This window comes from Oncorhynchus clarkii, chromosome 25 (genome assembly GCF_045791955.1).
Source record: "Oncorhynchus clarkii lewisi isolate Uvic-CL-2024 chromosome 25, UVic_Ocla_1.0, whole genome shotgun sequence".
NCBI lineage: Eukaryota > Metazoa > Chordata > Actinopteri > Salmoniformes > Salmonidae > Oncorhynchus > Oncorhynchus clarkii.
Window position 1 is genome coordinate 46,349,525 of NC_092171.1, and position 16,746 is coordinate 46,366,270.

Genomic DNA, 16,746 nt, shown 5'->3' on the forward strand with positions numbered 1-16,746 from the left:
CAGACATATATCTAAAACGATAAATCTTAAAGAGTCTATATTATTCTATATTTCTTAGTTTCAGTGTTGTAGTCGATAAGACATGAGGTTGGTGGCACCTTTTTTGGGGGGAGAACGGGCTCATGGTAATGAGTGAAGCAGAATAGGTGGAATGGTTTCAAATACATCAAATACATAGTTTCCAGGTGTTTGATGCCATTCCGTTTGCGTTGTTCCGGCCATTATTATAAGCCATCCTTCCCTCAGCAGCCTCCTGTGCTGTAAGAGCACCTAGTGTGTGTCGAGTGAGTGTAGATTATCTGCCTGGACAGACAATCCAATAACGACCATTGATTGTATTCTAGAAGAGATGGTGGGAGGCGCCTTCCTCCTCGTCTCCAACTCTCCCCCAGAACATTCCCGACTTGCTGATCTGCTGAAAGCCTCGAGCGTACTGGCAGGCGACACCAGAAGCTCTTGCACATCGCCACAGAGAGAAAGACATCTCGAAGCAGAGGCTGCTTTTATCTCCCGCGTCAGTCAGTCAGTAGAATCAGGTACACTGCGCAGCGCCGCGTGGGACTCGAGCTGTACTTCACCAACAACCAGACAGCAGTTCCAGTCCAGAGTCTGGAGGCAGCAGACATTAACACTGTGGAGCAGAGCGGAACGAGCTGATCCTTCTCTCCCGGTCCCGACCTGGTCCTTACGGAACTGACCAGAGAGAGAGAGATGAGAGATGATTAAATAATGTGGATTATATAGTCACTCACTGGATACAACAGCTGAACACGACGCGGTTGCAAAAGGATTTAGACTTGAAGACTGAAGAGATCGTTTCGGGGGGATATCTCTCTGCCCGGGTGGAAGAGGCGCTCAGGCAGGCTGCTTGTTGGGATTTGATTTTAGAACTGCATAATATTACAACTACGACACTTCTAGGCGGATGTACATATATAGAGTGTTTTTGGAGCAGTTTTGAGGAACAGTTTTGTTTATTTTTATGGTGATAATTAACTCTTATAAAGGATCGCTGTCAAAACGGAATTACACAGAAAGGATCACACTCCTTGGGTAAGACCAATTGCATATGATTTGATTACTATTACTATTATTATTATTGTTATAATTATATTGTTGTTACGATATAAGAGAGAAAGTTGGGTGAATATTGGAGCCGAATTAATGCGACAGGCACTTCCTTGATTATAGCCTTCGAGAGTTAGACAGACAGGTTGGTTGACTAAAAACCAGTTGGACTGTTGTTACCGTCGGCATCCATACCATAATTTAAACCGGGTATGTGAGCGTATAGAGAGAGAGCTGAGCGTCTCAGGATGAGCTTCCTGCTATCAGAGCTCTTTTGTTCCCGGTCCCCCGTGGCCCGGCCCCCGGACAGGTGCTGCAGAGAGCGGGTCTGTCTGTCAGTGTTCACCGCTGTCTCCTCTGGACGCACAGGTGCGCTATGGGGACCACGATAAACTACCGTGCCGTAGACTAAAAGGCCGCACATGGTCAATCTGGTGGCCGTGCACCATTTACTGCGATACGGCCCCCGCAGGACTCAGGCCATGTATACTTCTCTCTTTGCTGAGCAGAGCTGTTGTGAAGGAAGTTGTCAAGGAAGTGAATTGGTGTTTATGTAGGACCTCCCGCACTACTTACCTTCAACCAATGATGCAGAGCTATAAGGAGTTATGCAGAACCCATAGCATTGTTATACAATTTGGGAGGCACGGGGTAAAGCGGTACCAAACTCAATTTGGCCTCTGCATGCCTCCAGAGGCTCCGCAATTGCGTCACACCCTCCATAAGGATTCACCAAGCACGAACTTGATCAAGCATAAATGTACTTTAATAATACTGTGTTGGAACCCTCGGAGACCCACCCACGCTTCTATCTGATAGTTATAGTTGACTGTTACAGAACTGAACAGGCTGCTACAGACCGTGATTTTTATTTATATATTTATATATTCAACTTTTATTTAACTAGGCAAGTCAGTTAAGAACAAATTCCTATTTACAATGATGGCCTACCCCTGATAACAAAAGTGATCTATTGCAGTTTGGATTTGGTTCATCATGATCAATAGGCCAAATACAAGTCATATTTTGTCAAGGTTCGGAAACAATGTTTTTGTTATAAATAGCCTGAGTAAATATTCAGTTAATTACGGTTGTGTACATCTACACTCTAAAATGAGTATTTTAGTATCTATAAAGTAAAATAATTGCAACCTCTGTTCTCTGGTGAATGTGGCGTTTCACACAGGGCAAAACTACCCTTCCTTCACCCGACTGCTCTACAATGCTGCTTCACCAACCTCTCTGTACAATGCTACTAAGCTACTGTCTTCAGCCGTGTTCATCTCCCATCTTCACAGATATTAGGTTGCTGTAGGCCATGGTGTACAGCACATCATCCTCTACATGAGACCCCTCTCCCCAGTCAGTCTGAGAGCTGTAGTGGATATTTGGGCTACACGTCCAAATGGAACAATTAGGGAAAGGAAATGTGGGATACCTGGTCAGTTGTAGAACTGAATGCATTCAACTGAAATGTGTCTTCCTCATTTAACCTGAATCAGAGAAGTGCGGGAGGGCTGCATAACCGAATAGTCTCCTACTCCTAGGCCTTTTTATTCATTCATTGGACTAAATGTAATACCATTGTTAATTTTACAAGCCTAACGTTTGTGGGCCTATCTTTTTAGTGAGAGCCAACGACTAATTAATAATGAAATCAAAGAAAGATGCTTAGGGAATGTGATTTTGGGAAAGAGGTCATCTTAATGGGAGATTGTAACATTAATTATGAAGACAAGTGTTGTAGGAAAACCCTCAAACGGATCACTAATACCTTTGACCTTACACAGCTAGTTAAAGGGCCAACCAGGGTGACTTGTTGCTCTAAAACACAGATTGATTTGGTGTTCAGTAATAAACCAGAGAGAGTGACTAAATCATTCAATATGGGTACTGGGCTATCTGATCATAATCTGACACTTATAGCCAGAAAGCTGTCTAAGAGCAGGTTTAACCTCTCTACTGTTAGAAAGCCGGATCAACTCAGAATACCTAAGAGTGAATTAAACTATTTTGAAAAAGCAATTAAGGGAATTAACTGGAATGATCTCTTGTCCTATACAGACGTGGAAGCTGATAGTCAGGTTTTTCTATCCACAATCCAGACTACAATAAATGGCTTCCTAAAGAAAATCAAATCCAAACCTGGCCAGAAGAGCCCTCTTCCTTGGCTAAATGGAGAAATCTGGAAATTGATGAAAGAACGAGATTATGCTCTAAAAATAGCCCTAAGATCCAAATTGGAGCATGACAGACGTAGGTTTACCATGTTGATAAATAAGGTGATGAAAGAAATCAGACAGGCCAAGGCAAACATTTTTATTAACATAATTGGTGAAGCAAAGGGAAATTCTAAACTGATCTGGGAGAATCTAAAAAAGTTAACAGGGAAAGACCATAGTAACACTGCAAAAAGACTAGAAATCATGGTGAATGACAATCTAACACTGGATGCAGTCGAAATAGCAATAGCCTTCAATTACTACTTTATTGACTCTGTCAGGGTACTGACACAGAACCCCTCCACTGGTTTGTTGGGCTCAGTGCTAGTGAATGATGCTCAACCTGTCTTCATCATAAGGGAGGTTTCTGAGTCAAAGGTGAACAAGGTGATTAACTCACTAAAGAACTCTAAAGCCAAAGATGTGTTTGGGCTGGACTCTACCTTTCTTAAAAACTACAAAGAGTCACTCATTGGCCTCATTACTAAGGACACCAACACATCTATTGGTCTGGGGGTGTTTCCAAGGGTCTGGAAGTCGGCCATAATAACGTCCATCTATAAATCAGGCGACCCTGCTGACGTGAGTAACTACAGGCCCATTAGTATTCTACTTGTGGTGTCAAAGGTAGTTGAAAAGTGTGTAGCAGAACAACTGATTGCCCACCTCAACAACAGCCCCTCCACATTACACTCCATGCAGCTTGGCTTCAGAGCGAAACACTCCACAGAAACGGCCAACTGCTTTCTTCTGGACAATGTGAAGTCCAAGATGGACAAAGTTGTTGTTGGGGCTGTGTTTCTGGACCTAAGGAAGGCTTTTGGTACTGTTAACCATGATATCCTCATCACAAAATTGTCCAAGTTCAACTTTCCCCCGATGCCTTGAGATGGATGAAATCATACCTTGAAGGCAGAACTCAGTGTGTCAGAGTGAGCAATGAGCTGTCGCCCACTCGTAGCTATGATGTGGGAGTGCCCCAAGGGTCAATACTGGGGCCCCTCCTGTTCAGCCTGTACATTAATGATCTGCCTTCTGTCTGTACTGGGTCTGAAGTTCAAATGTATGCAGATGATACAGTGATATATGTGCATGCAAAGAGCAAACTACAAGCTGCACAAGAACTCACTACTGTAATGGTCCAGGTTACAAAGTGGCTCAGTGACTCGTGTTTGCATCTCAATGTGAAAAAAACTGTTTGCATGCTCTTTACAAAGGGGGCAACAGATGCTACTGAACCAGATGTCTATGTGTCAGGGGAGAAGCTCCAGGTGGTATCTCATTTTATTACTGACCTGTTTTTATTACTGACCCATACAGCCTATTTATTATTACTGACCTGTTGGCTCATCCAGCCTGTTTATTATTACTGACCTGTTGGCTCGTCCAGCCTGTTTATTATTACTGACCTGTTGGCTCATCCAGCCTGTTTATTATTACTGACCTGTTGGCTCATCCAGCCTGTTTATTATTACTGACCTGTTATTATTACTGACCTGTTTATTATTACTCACCTTTTGGCTCATCCAGCCTGTTTATTATTACTGACCTGTCGGCTCATCCAGCCTGTTTATTATTACTGACCTGTCGGCTCATCCAGCCTGTTTATTATTACTGACCTGTTGGCTCGTCCAGCCTGTTTATTATTACTGACCTGTTTATTATTACTGACCTGTTTATTATTACTGACCTTTTGGCTCATCCACCCTGTTTATTATTACTGACGTGTTGGCTCATCCAGCCTGTTTATTATTACTGACCTGTTTATTATTACTGACCTGTTTATTATTACTGACCTGTTTATTATTGCTGACCTTTTGGCTCATCCAGCCTGTTTATTATTACTGACCTGTCGGCTCATCCAGCCTGTTTATTATTATTACTGACCTGTTGGCTTGTCCAGCCTGTTTATTATTACTGACCTTGATTATTACTGACCTGTTGGCTCATCCAGCCTGTTTATTATTACTGACCTGTTGGCTCGTCCAGCCTGTTTATTATTACTGACCTGTCGGCTCATCCAGCCTGTTTATTATTACTGACCTGTTGACTCATCCAGCCTGTTTATTATTATTGACCTGTTGGCTCATCCAGCCTGTTTATTATTATTACTGACCTGTTGGCTTGTCCAGCCTGTTTATTATTACTGCCCTTGATTATTACTGACCTGTTGGCTCATCCAGCCTGTTTATTATTACTGACCTGTTGGCTCATCCAGCCTGTTTATTATTACTGACCTGTTGGCTCATCCAGCCTGTTTATTATTACTGACCTGTTGGCTCATCCAGCCTGTGTATTATTACTGACCTGTTGGCTCGTCCAGCCTGTTTATTATTACTGACCTGTTGGCTCATCCAGCCTGTTTATTATTACTGACCTGTTTATTATTACTGACCTGTTGGCTCATCCAGCCTGTTTAATATTACTGACCTGTTGGCTCATCCAGCCTGTTTATTATTACTGACCTGATTATCTTTTCAAGAGGAGTGACAAGAATGTGAACAATGCTTATAACATTCAAAGATCTAACAGACCTTCAGCTATTAGAATATAAAACACTTGCAGAATTAAGTTACCATAATTCATTATAGGAATTATTATTAGAAATTATTTAGTGGTAAAATGTAGCTAAATGTCATGGAAAATATATGAACAACTACGAGCGAGGAGAGGACCTTTAGAGGAGAGAGTAAGGGCCAACCATGAGGTTTCAGTACTGGAGAAGGCAACACAAACTCACTAATGATCCGAGCTGAGCTGGTTATGTATCAATCATAGTTCATCTGATCACTGACCAGTCGGTCTATAGTGGTTCAACAGTAGTTCATCTGATCACTGACCAGTCTGTCTATAGCGGTTCGACAGTAGTTAATCTGATCACTGACCAGTCTGTCTATAGTGGTTCGACAGTAGTTAATCTGATCACTGACCAGTCTGTCTATAGTGGTTCGACAGTAGTTAATCTGATCACTGACCAGTCTGTCTATAGTGGTTCGACAGTAGTTAATCTCATCACTGACCAGTCGGTCTATAGTGGTTCGACAGTAGTTAATCTGATCACTGACCAGTCGGTCTATAGTGGTTCGACAGTATGTCTTTAGTGGTTCGACAGTAGTTAATCTGATCACTGACCAGTCTGTCTATAGTGGTTCGACAGTAGTTAATCTGATCACTGACCAGTCTGTCTATAGTGGTTCGACAGTATTTAATCTGATCACTGACCAGTCTGTCTATAGTGGTTCGACAGTAGTTAATCTCATCACTGACCAGTCGGTCTATAGTGGTTCGACAGTAGTTAATCTGATCACTGACCAGTCGGTCTATAGTGGTTCGACAGTAGTTCATCTGATCACTGACCAGTCGGTCTATAGTGGTTCGACAGTATGTCTTTAGTGGTTCGACAGTAGTTAATCTGATCACTGACCAGTCTGTCTATAGTGGTTCGACAGTAGTTAATCTGATCACTGACTAGTCGGTCTATAGTGGTTCGACAGTAGTTCATCTGATCACTGACCAGTCTGTCTATAGTGGTTCGACAGTAGTTCATCTGATCACTGACCAGTCGGTCTATAGTGGTTCGACAGTAGTTAATCTGATCACTGACCAGTCTGTCTATAGTGGTTCGACAGTAGTTAATCTGATCACTGACCAGTCGGTCTATAGTGGTTCGACAGTAGTTCATCTGATCACTGACCAGTCTGTCTATAGTGGTTCGACAGTAGTTAATCTGATCACTGACCAGTCTGTCTATAGTGGTTCGACAGTAGTTAATCTGATCACTGACCAGTCGGTCTATAGTGGTTCGACAGTAGTTAAGCTGATCACTGACCAGTCGGTCTATAGTGGTTCAGCAGTAGTTAATCTGATCACTGACCAGTCCGTCTTTAGTGGTTCGACAGTAGTTAATCTCATCACTGACCAGTCGGTCTATAGTGGTTCGACAATAGTTAATCTGATCACTGACCAGTCGGTCTATTGTGGGTCGACATCAGGGGAGAGAGGAGACTGGACCTGCAGCCTGTTTGTCTGTCTCAGTCATACTGCTTCTCTCAGTCATACTGCTTGTCTCTGTCTGTCCCAGTCATACTGCTTCTCTTAGTCATACTGCTTCTCTCTATCTGTCCCAGTCATACTGCTTCTCTTAGTCATACTGCTTCTCTTAGTCATACTGCTTCTCTCTGTCTGTCCCAGTCATACTGCTTCTCTCTGTCTGTCTCAGTCATACTGCTTTTCCCTGTCTGTCTGTCATACTGCTTCTCCCAGTCACACTGCTTCTCTCTGTCTGTCCCAGTCATACTGCTTCTCTCTGTCTGTCAGTCATACTGCTTCTCTCTGTCTGTCTCAGTCTATCTGCTTCTCTCAGTCATACTGCTTTTCCCAGTCATACTGCTTCTCTCAGTCATACTGCTTCTCTCTGTCTGTCTCAGTCATACTGCTTCTCCCAGTCATACTGCTTCTCTCTGTCTGTCTCAGTCATACTGCTTCTCCCAGTCATACTGCTTCTCTCTATCTGTCCCAGTCGTACTGCTTCTCTCTGTCTGTCCCAGTCATACTGCTTCTCTCTGTCTGTCTCAGTCATACTGCTTCTCTCTGTTTGTCAGTCATACTGCTTCTCTCAGTCATACTGTTTCTCTCAGTCTGTCCCAGTCAAACTGCTTCTCTCTGTCTGTCTCAGTCATACTGCTTCTCTCTGTCTGTCAGTCATACTGCTTTTCTCAGTCATACTGATTCTCTCTGTCTGTCCCAGTCATACTGCTTCTCTCTGTTTGTCTGTCATACTGCTTCTCAGTCATACTGCTTCTCTCTGCCTCTCCCAGTCATACTGCTTCTCTCTGTCTGTCTGTCATACTGCTTCTCAGTCATACTGCTTCTCTCTGTCTGTCTCAGTCATACTGCTTCTCTTTGTCTGTCTGTCATACTGCTTCTCTCAGTCATACTGCTTCTCTCTGTCTGTCCCAGTCATACTTCTTCTCTCTGTCTGTCCCAGTCATACTGCTTCTCTCTGTCTGTCTGTCATACTGCTTCTCTCAGTCATACTGCTTCTCTCTGTCTGTCCCAGTCATACTGATTCTCTCTGTCTGTCTGTCATACTGCTTCTCTCAGTCATACTGCTTCTCTCTGTCTGTCCCAGTCGTACTGCTTCTCTCTGTCTGTCTGTCATACTGCTTCTCTCAGTCATACTGATTCTCTCTGTCAGTCCCAGTCATACTGCTTCTCTCTGTCTGTCCCAGTCATACTGCGTCTCTCTGTCTGTCCCAGTCATACTGCTTCTCTCTGTCCGTCCCAGTCATACTGCTTCTCTCTGTCTGTCCCAGTCATACTGCTTCTCTCAGTCATACTGTTTCTCTCTGTGTGTCTCAGTCAATCTGCTTCTCTCAGTCATACTGCTTCTCTCTGTTTGTCTCAGTCATACTGCTTCTCCCAGTCATACTGTTTCTCTCTGTCTGTCTCAGTCATACTGCTTCTCTCTATCTGTCCCAGTCATACTGCTTCTCTCTGTCTGTCCCAGTCATTCTGCTTCTCTCTGTCTGTCTCAGTCATACTGCTTCTCTCTGCCAGTCCCAGTCATACTGCTTCTCTCTGTCTGTCCCAGTCATACTGCGTCTCTCTGTCTGTCCCAGTCATACTGCTTCTCTCTGTCCGTCCCAGTCATACTGCTTCTCTCTGTCTGTCCCAGTCATACTGCTTCTCTCAGTCATACTGCTTCTCTCTGTGTGTCTCAGTCAATCTGCTTCTCTCAGTCATACTGCTTCTCTCTGTCTGTCTCAGTCATACTGCTTCTCCCAGTCATACTGCTTCTCTATGTCTGTCTCAGTCATACTGCTTCTCTCTATCTGTCCCAGTCATACTGCTTCTCTCTGTCTGTCCCAGTCATACTGCTTCTCTCTGTCTGTCTCAGTCATACTGCTTCTCTCTATCTGTCCCAGTCATACTGCTTCTCTCTGTCTGTCCCAGTCATACTGCTTCTCTCTGTCTGTCTCAGTCATACTGCTTCACTCTGTCAGTCCCAGTCATACTGCTTCTCTCTGTCTGTCCCAGTCATACTGCGTCTGTCTGTCTGTCCCAGTCATACTGCTTCTCTCTGTCCGTCCCAGTCATACTGCTTCTCTCTGTCTGTCCCAGTCATACTGCTTCTCTCAGTCATACTGCTTCTCTCTGTGTGTCTCAGTCAATCTGCTTCTCTCAGTCATACTGCTTCTCTCTGTCTGTCTCAGTCATACTGCTTCTCCCAGTCATACTGCTTCTCTCTGTCTGTCTCAGTCATACTGCTTCTCTCTGTCTGTCCCAGTCATACTGCTTCTCTCTGTCTGTCTCAGTCATACTGCTTCTCTCTATCTGTCCCAGTCATACTGCTTCTCTCTGTCTGTCCCAGTCATACTGCTTCTCTCTGTCTGTCTGTCATACTGCTTCTCTCAGTCATACTGCTTCTCTCAGTCATAGTGCTTCTCTATGTCTGTCCCAGTCACACTGCTTCTCCCAGTCATACTGCTTCTCTCAGTCATACTGCTTCTCTCTGTCTGTCTGTCATACTGCTTCTCTCAATCATACTGCTTCTCCCTGTCTGTCAGTCATACTGCTTCTCTCAGTCATACTGTTTCTCTCTGTCTGTCCCAGTCATACTGCTTCTCTCTGTCTGTCAGTCATACTGCTTCTCTCAGTCATACTGCTTCTCTCAGTCATACTGCTTCTCTATGTCTGTCCCAGTCACACTGCTTCTCCCAGTCATACTGCTTCTCTCAGTCATACTGCTTCTCTCTGTCTGTCTGTCATACTGCTTCTCTCAATCATACTGCTTCTCCCTGTCTGTCAGTCATACTGCTTCTCTCAGTCATACTGTTTCTCTCTGTCTGTCCCAGTCATACTGCTTCTCTCTATCTGTCCCACTACAGTTTCTCTCTCTCACTCTCTACTGTTTCTCTCTCTTCTGTCTCTCGCACTCTACTGTCTCTCTCTCTCTCTACTCTCTCTCTCTCTCTCTACTGTCTCTCACTCTACTGTCTCTCTCTCTCTCTCTCTCTCTCTCTCTCTGTCTCTCTCACTCTCTCTCTCTCTCTCTCTCTCTCTCTCTCTCTCTCTCTCTCTCTCTCTCTCTCTCTCTCTCTCTCTCTCTCTCTCTCTCTCTCTCTCTCTCTCTCTCTCTCTCTCTCTCTCTCTCTCTCTCTCTCTCTCTCTCTCTCTCTCTCTCTCTCTCTATCAGTTTATTACTTTTCCTAAATTTAAGCCACAGACAAACATTCCCCTCCTAACTGAGAGTGATGTAATGTGCAGCTAGCTGAGGGAGGGAGGGAGGGAGGGAGAAAGAGAATGAGAATAGAAGAGAGGGAGGGAGGGAGGGAAGGAGGGAGGGAGTACACTATAGGGAGTAGGGTGCCATTTAAGATGCAACCCGTTTTCATCCTACAGGGCTAGAGGTTACAGGACTAGAGGGTTACAGGACTAGAGGTTACAGGGCTGCAGGGCTAGAGGTTACAGGGCTACAGGGCTAGAGGTTACAGGACTAGAGGGTTACAGGACTAGAGGTTACAGGGCTGCAGGGCTAGAGGTTACAGGGCTACAGGGCTAGAGGTTACAGGGCTACAGGGCTACAGGGCTACAGGGCTAGAGGTTACAGGGCTAGAGGTTACAGGGCTACAGGGCTAGAGGTTACAGGGCTACAGGGCTAGAGGTTACAGGGCTACAGGGCTAGAGGTTACAGGGCTAGAGGTTACAGGGCTATAGGTTACAGGGCTACAGGGCTAGAGGTTACAGGGCTAGAGGTTACAGGGCTAGAGGGCTACAGGGCTAGAGGTTACAGGGCTAGAGATAACAGGGCTACAGGGCTAGAGGTTACAGGGCTAGAGGTTACAGGGCTAGAGGTTACAGGGCTACAGGGCTAGAGGTTACAGGGCTACAGGGCTAGAGGTTACAGGGCTAGAGGTTACAGGGCTATAGGTTACAGGGCTACAGGGCTAGAGGTTACAGGGCTAGAGGTTACAGGGCTAGAGGGCTACAGGGCTAGAGGTTACAGGGCTAGAGATAACAGGGCTACAGGGCTAGAGGTTACAGGGCTAGAGGTTACAGGGCTAGAGGTTACAGGGCTACAGGGCTAGAGGTTACAGGGCTATAGGGCTAGAGGGCTACAGGGCTAGAGGGCTAGAGGTTACAGGGCTAGAGGGCTAGAGGGCTACAGGGCTAGAGGACTAGAGGTTACAGGGATATAGGGCTAGAGGTTACAGTGCTACAGGGCTAGAGGGCTAGAGGTTACAGGGCTACAGGGCTAGAGGGCTACAGGGCTAGAGGGCTAGAGGTTACAGGGCTATAGGGCTAGAGGGCTACAGGGCTAGAGGGCTAGAGGTTACAGGGCTAGAGGGCTAGAGGGCTACAGGGCTAGAGGTTACAGGGCTAGAGGTTACAGGGCTACAGGGCTAGAGGTTACAGGGCTAGAGGTTACAGGGCTATAGGTTACAGGGCTACAGGGCTAGAGGTTACAGGGCTAGAGGTTACAGGGCTAGAGGGCTACAGGGCTAGAGGTTACAGGGCTAGAGATAACAGGGCTACAGGGCTAGAGGTTACAGGGCTAGAGGTTACAGGGCTAGAGGTTACAGGGCTACAGGGCTAGAGGTTACAGGGCTATAGGGCTAGAGGGCTACAGGGCTAGAGGGCTAGAGGTTACAGGGCTAGAGGGCTAGAGGGCTACAGGGCTAGAGGACTAGAGGTTACAGGGATATAGGGCTAGAGGTTACAGTGCTACAGGGCTAGAGGGCTAGAGGTTACAGGGCTACAGGGCTAGAGGGCTACAGGGCTAGAGGGCTAGAGGTTACAGGGCTATAGGGCTAGAGGGCTACAGGGCTAGAGGGCTAGAGGTTACAGGGCTAGAGGGCTAGAGGGCTACAGGGCTAGAGGTTACAGGGCTAGAGGTTACAGGGCTACAGGGCTAGAGGTTACAGGGCTAGAGGTTACAGGGCTAGAGGGCTACAGGGCTACAGGGCTACAGGGCTGCAGGGCTAGAGGGCTACAGGGCTAGAGGGCTAGAGGTTACAAGGCTAGAGGGTTACAGGGCTACAGGGCTAGAGGGCTGCAGGACTAGAGGGCTATAGGGCTAGAGGGCTGCAGGACTAGAGGGCTACAGGGCTAGAGGGCTACAGGGCTAGAGGGCTACAGGACTAGAGGGCTACAGGACTAGAGGGCTACAGGGCTAGAGGGCTACAGGGCTAGAAGCTACAGGGCTACAGGGCTAGAAGCTACAGGATTACAGGGCTAGAAGCTACAGGGCTACAGGGCTAGAAGCTACAGGGCTACAGGGCTAGATGCTACAGGGCTACAGGGCTAGAAGCTACAGGGCTAGAAGCTACAGGACTACAGGGATAGAGGACCTTATGGCTAGAGGGCTAGAAACTAGAGGGCTACAAGGCGACAGTATACTTGAGCCGTATTAATGCAAAACACACAATCTACGAATTTGGTAAAAAAATCTTTCAACTGTTAAAATGGGCAGTTATATTATCTGATTAATGTGGTATTTAGTTTCTTGATACAAGAACAAGCCAGTTGATCAGAAATACATGTCTGTCTAGACAGAAAAAGACTTTGAAGTCAGATTTTGCATTACAAAAAACAACATTGTGTTTATCCTTTTTGTAGGGCAGTATACTAGAGCTACCCTAACCATGCCAGGGCTGCAGACAACACATCCTCTCTCTCACTGGAGTGTGTCTACAATACACCTCTCTGTACCCAGAGCTGTAGTCAGTGTGTGTACAGTAGAGCTACCCTAACCCTGCCAGGGCTGCAGAATGTGCTGAGGCAGGAGTGGGTCAGGGAGGAAAGAAAAACATGAGTGCTAAGACAACACAGCCTCTCTCTCACTGGAGTGTCTACAATACACCTCTCTGTACCCAGAGCTGTCTGTCTGTCTGTCTGTCTGTCTGTCTGTCTGTCTGTCTGTCTGTACCTACCAAAGCTGTTGTTTAAATAGATATTTAAGCTAACAGTGTAAGTTTCAGGGTTGTGAGTGTGTGGCGAGTTCGCACGTGTATATGTGTGCTTTTCTGGGCTCTTGTAGTTCTGCACTCTTGAACATTCCAATTCCTCTGACTTATACAAACAGTAAGCATGGTGCTGAGGCCACACACACACACAGATAGACAGACATACAGACAGACAGACAGACGGCGCCGGAGAAGAAGACAGACATTTTACGAGCCGATTGTGTTTTTAATTAGTTTATTTGCGTTGTTTGTAACTGTTTCTTTTCGCCGAAAATGACTTGTGGACATCAGGACTGCGATTACTCACCACGGACTAGAATAATTATTTTTTCCATTCATGACTCTGACGAGCCCTACGATCCCCGATCCCCATGATCTGTGTGAAGAGGAGTCGGAGAAAGAGGGCACAAAGGTCAGGCTGCCTTGTGAGAATTCGTAGGCTATCTAATAAACCCCTACTTCCCTCCATTCTGCTAGTAAACGTGCAATCTTCGGAGAATGAAAACGACGAGTTCCACGTAAGATTAAACTACCAACGGGACATTAAAAACTGTAACATCTTATGCTTCACGGAGTCGCGGCTGAACGACGACAACATCAACATACAGCTGGCTGGTTATACGCTGTACTGGCAGGATAGAACAGCGGCGTCTGGTTATACGCTGTACCGGCAGGATAGAACAGCGGTGTCTGGTTATACGATGTACCGGCAGGATAGAACAGCTGTGTCTGGTTATACGCTGTACCGGCAGGATAGAACAGCTGGCTGGTTATACGCTGTACCGGCAGGATAGAACAGCTGGCTGGTTATACGCTGTACCGGCAGGATAGAACAGCGGTGTCTGGTTATACGATGTACCGGCAGGATAGAACAGCGGTGTCTGGTTATACGATGTACCGGCAGGATAGAACAGCGGTGTCTGGTTATACGCTGTACCGGCAGGATAGAACAGCGGTGTCTGGTTATACGATGTACCGGCAGGATAGAACAGCTGTGTCTGGTTATACGCTGTACCGGCAGGATAGAACAGCTGGCTGGTTATACGCTGTACCGGCAGGATAGAACAGCTGGCTGGTTATACGCTGTACCGGCAGGATAGAACAGCGGTGTCTGGTTATACGCTGTACCGGCAGGATAGAACAGCGGCGTCTGGTTATACGCTGTACCGGCAGGATAGAACAGCGGCGTCTGGTTATACGCTGTACCGGCAGGATAGAACAGCGGTGTCTGGTTATACGATGTACCGGCAGGATAGAACAGCTGGCTGGTTATACGCTGTACCGGCAGGATAGAACAGCTGGCTTGTTATACGATGTACCGGCAGGATAGAACAGCGGTGTCTGGTTATACGCTGTACCGGCAGGATAGAACAGCTGGCTTGTTATACGATGTACCGGCAGGATAGAACAGCTGGCTGGTTATACGATGTACCGGCAGGATCGAACAGCTGGCTGGTTATACAATGTACCGGCAGGATAGAACAGCGGTGTCTGGTTATACGCTGTACCGGCAGGATAGAACAGAGGCGTCGGGTTATACGCTGTACCGGCAGGATAGAAAAGCTGGCTGGTTATACGCTGTACCGGCAGGATAGAACAGCGGTGTCTGGTTATACGATGTACCGGCAGGATAGAACAGCGGTGTCTGGTTATACGCTGTACCGGCAGGATAGAACAGCGGTGTCTGGTAATACGCTGTACCGGCAGGATAGAACAGCGGTGTCTGGTAATACGCTGTACCGGCAGGATAGAACAGCGGTGTCTGGTTATACGCTGTACCGGCAGGATAGAACAGCTGGCTGGTTATACGCTGTACCGGCAGGATAGAACAGCTGGCTTGTTATACGATGTACCGGCAGGATAGAACAGCGGCGTCTGGTTATACGCTGTACCGGCAGGATAGAACAGCTGGCTTGTTATACGATGTACCGGCAGGATAGAACAGCTGGCTGGTTATACGATGTACCGGCAGGATAGAACAGCTGGCTGGTTATACGATGTACCGGCAGGATAGAACAGCGGCGTCTGGTTATACGCTGTACCGGCAGGATAGAACAGCGGCGTCTGGTTATACGCTGTACCGGCAGGATAGAACAGCGGTGTCTGGTTATACGATGTACCGGCAGGATAGAACAGCGGTGTCTGGTTATACGATGTACCGGCAGGATAGAACAGCTGTGTCTGGTTATACGCTGTACCGGCAGGATAGAACAGCTGGCTGGTTATACGCTGTACCGGCAGGATAGAACAGCTGGCTGGTTATACGCTGTACCGGCAGGATAGAACAGCGGTGTCTGGTTATACGCTGTACCGGCAGGATAGAACAGCTGGCTTGTTATACGTTGTACCGGCAGGATAGAACAGCGGCGTCTGGTTATACGCTGTACCGGCAGGATAGAACAGCGGCGTCTGGTTATACGCTGTACCGGCAGGATAGAACAGCGGTGTCTGGTTATACGATGTACCGGCAGGATAGAACAGCTGTGTCTGGTTATACGCTGTACCGGCAGGATAGAACAGCTGGCTGGTTATACGCTGTACCGGCAGGATAGAACAGCGGTGTCTGGTAATACGCTGTACCGGCAGGATAGAACAGCGGTGTCTGGTTATACGCTGTACCGGCAGGATAGAACAGCTGGCTGGTTATACGCTGTACCGGCAGGATAGAACAGCTGGCTTGTTATACGATGTACCGGCAGGATAGAACAGCAGCGTCTGGTTATACGCTGTACCGGCAGGATAGAACAGCTGGCTTGTTATACGATGTACCGGCAGGATAGAACAGCTGGCTGGTTATACGATGTACCGGCAGGATAGAACAGCTGGCTGGTTATACGATGTACCGGCAGGATAGAACAGAGGCGTCGGGTTATACGATGTACCGGCAGGATAGAACAGCGGTGTCTGGTTATACGCTGTACCGGCAGGATAGAACAGCGGTGTCTGGTTATACACTGTACCGGCAGGATAGAACAGCGGTGTCTGGTAATACGCTGTACCGGCAGGATAGAACAGCGGTGTCTGGTTATACACTGTACCGGCAGGATAGAACAGCGGTGTCTGGTTATACGCTGTACCGGCAGGATAGAACAGCTGGCTGGTTATACGCTGTACCGGCAGGATAGAACAGCTGGCTTGTTATACGATGTACCGGCAGGATAGAACAGCGGCGTCTGGTTATACGCTGTACCGGCAGGATAGAACAGCTGGCTTGTTATACGATGTACCGGCAGGATAGAACAGCTGGCTGGTTATACGATGTACCGGCAGGATAGAACAGCTGGCTGGTTATACGATGTACCGGCAGGATAGAACAGCGGCGTCTGGTTATACGCTGTACCGGCAGGATAGAACAGCGGCGTCTGGTTATACGCTGTACCGGCAGGATAGAAAAGCTGGCTGGTTATACAATGTACCGGCAGGATAGAACAGCGGTGTCTGGTTATACAATGTACCGGCAGGATAGAACAGCGGTGTCTGGTTATACG

The 16,746-nt window shown here is 47.0% G+C and overlaps 1 protein-coding gene across 1 annotated transcript in view; it reads left to right on the forward strand.

The window, feature by feature from the left end:
- Positions 1-424: 424 nt before the first annotated feature.
- The window catches only part of LOC139383385 (fibroblast growth factor receptor 3), a 206,028-nt gene continuing 189,706 nt past the window's right edge, over positions 425-16,746 (forward strand). Inside the window, 1 exon segment of the mRNA XM_071127909.1 lies at positions 425-1,053. The gene's annotated coding sequence lies outside the window, so the exon portion shown is untranslated.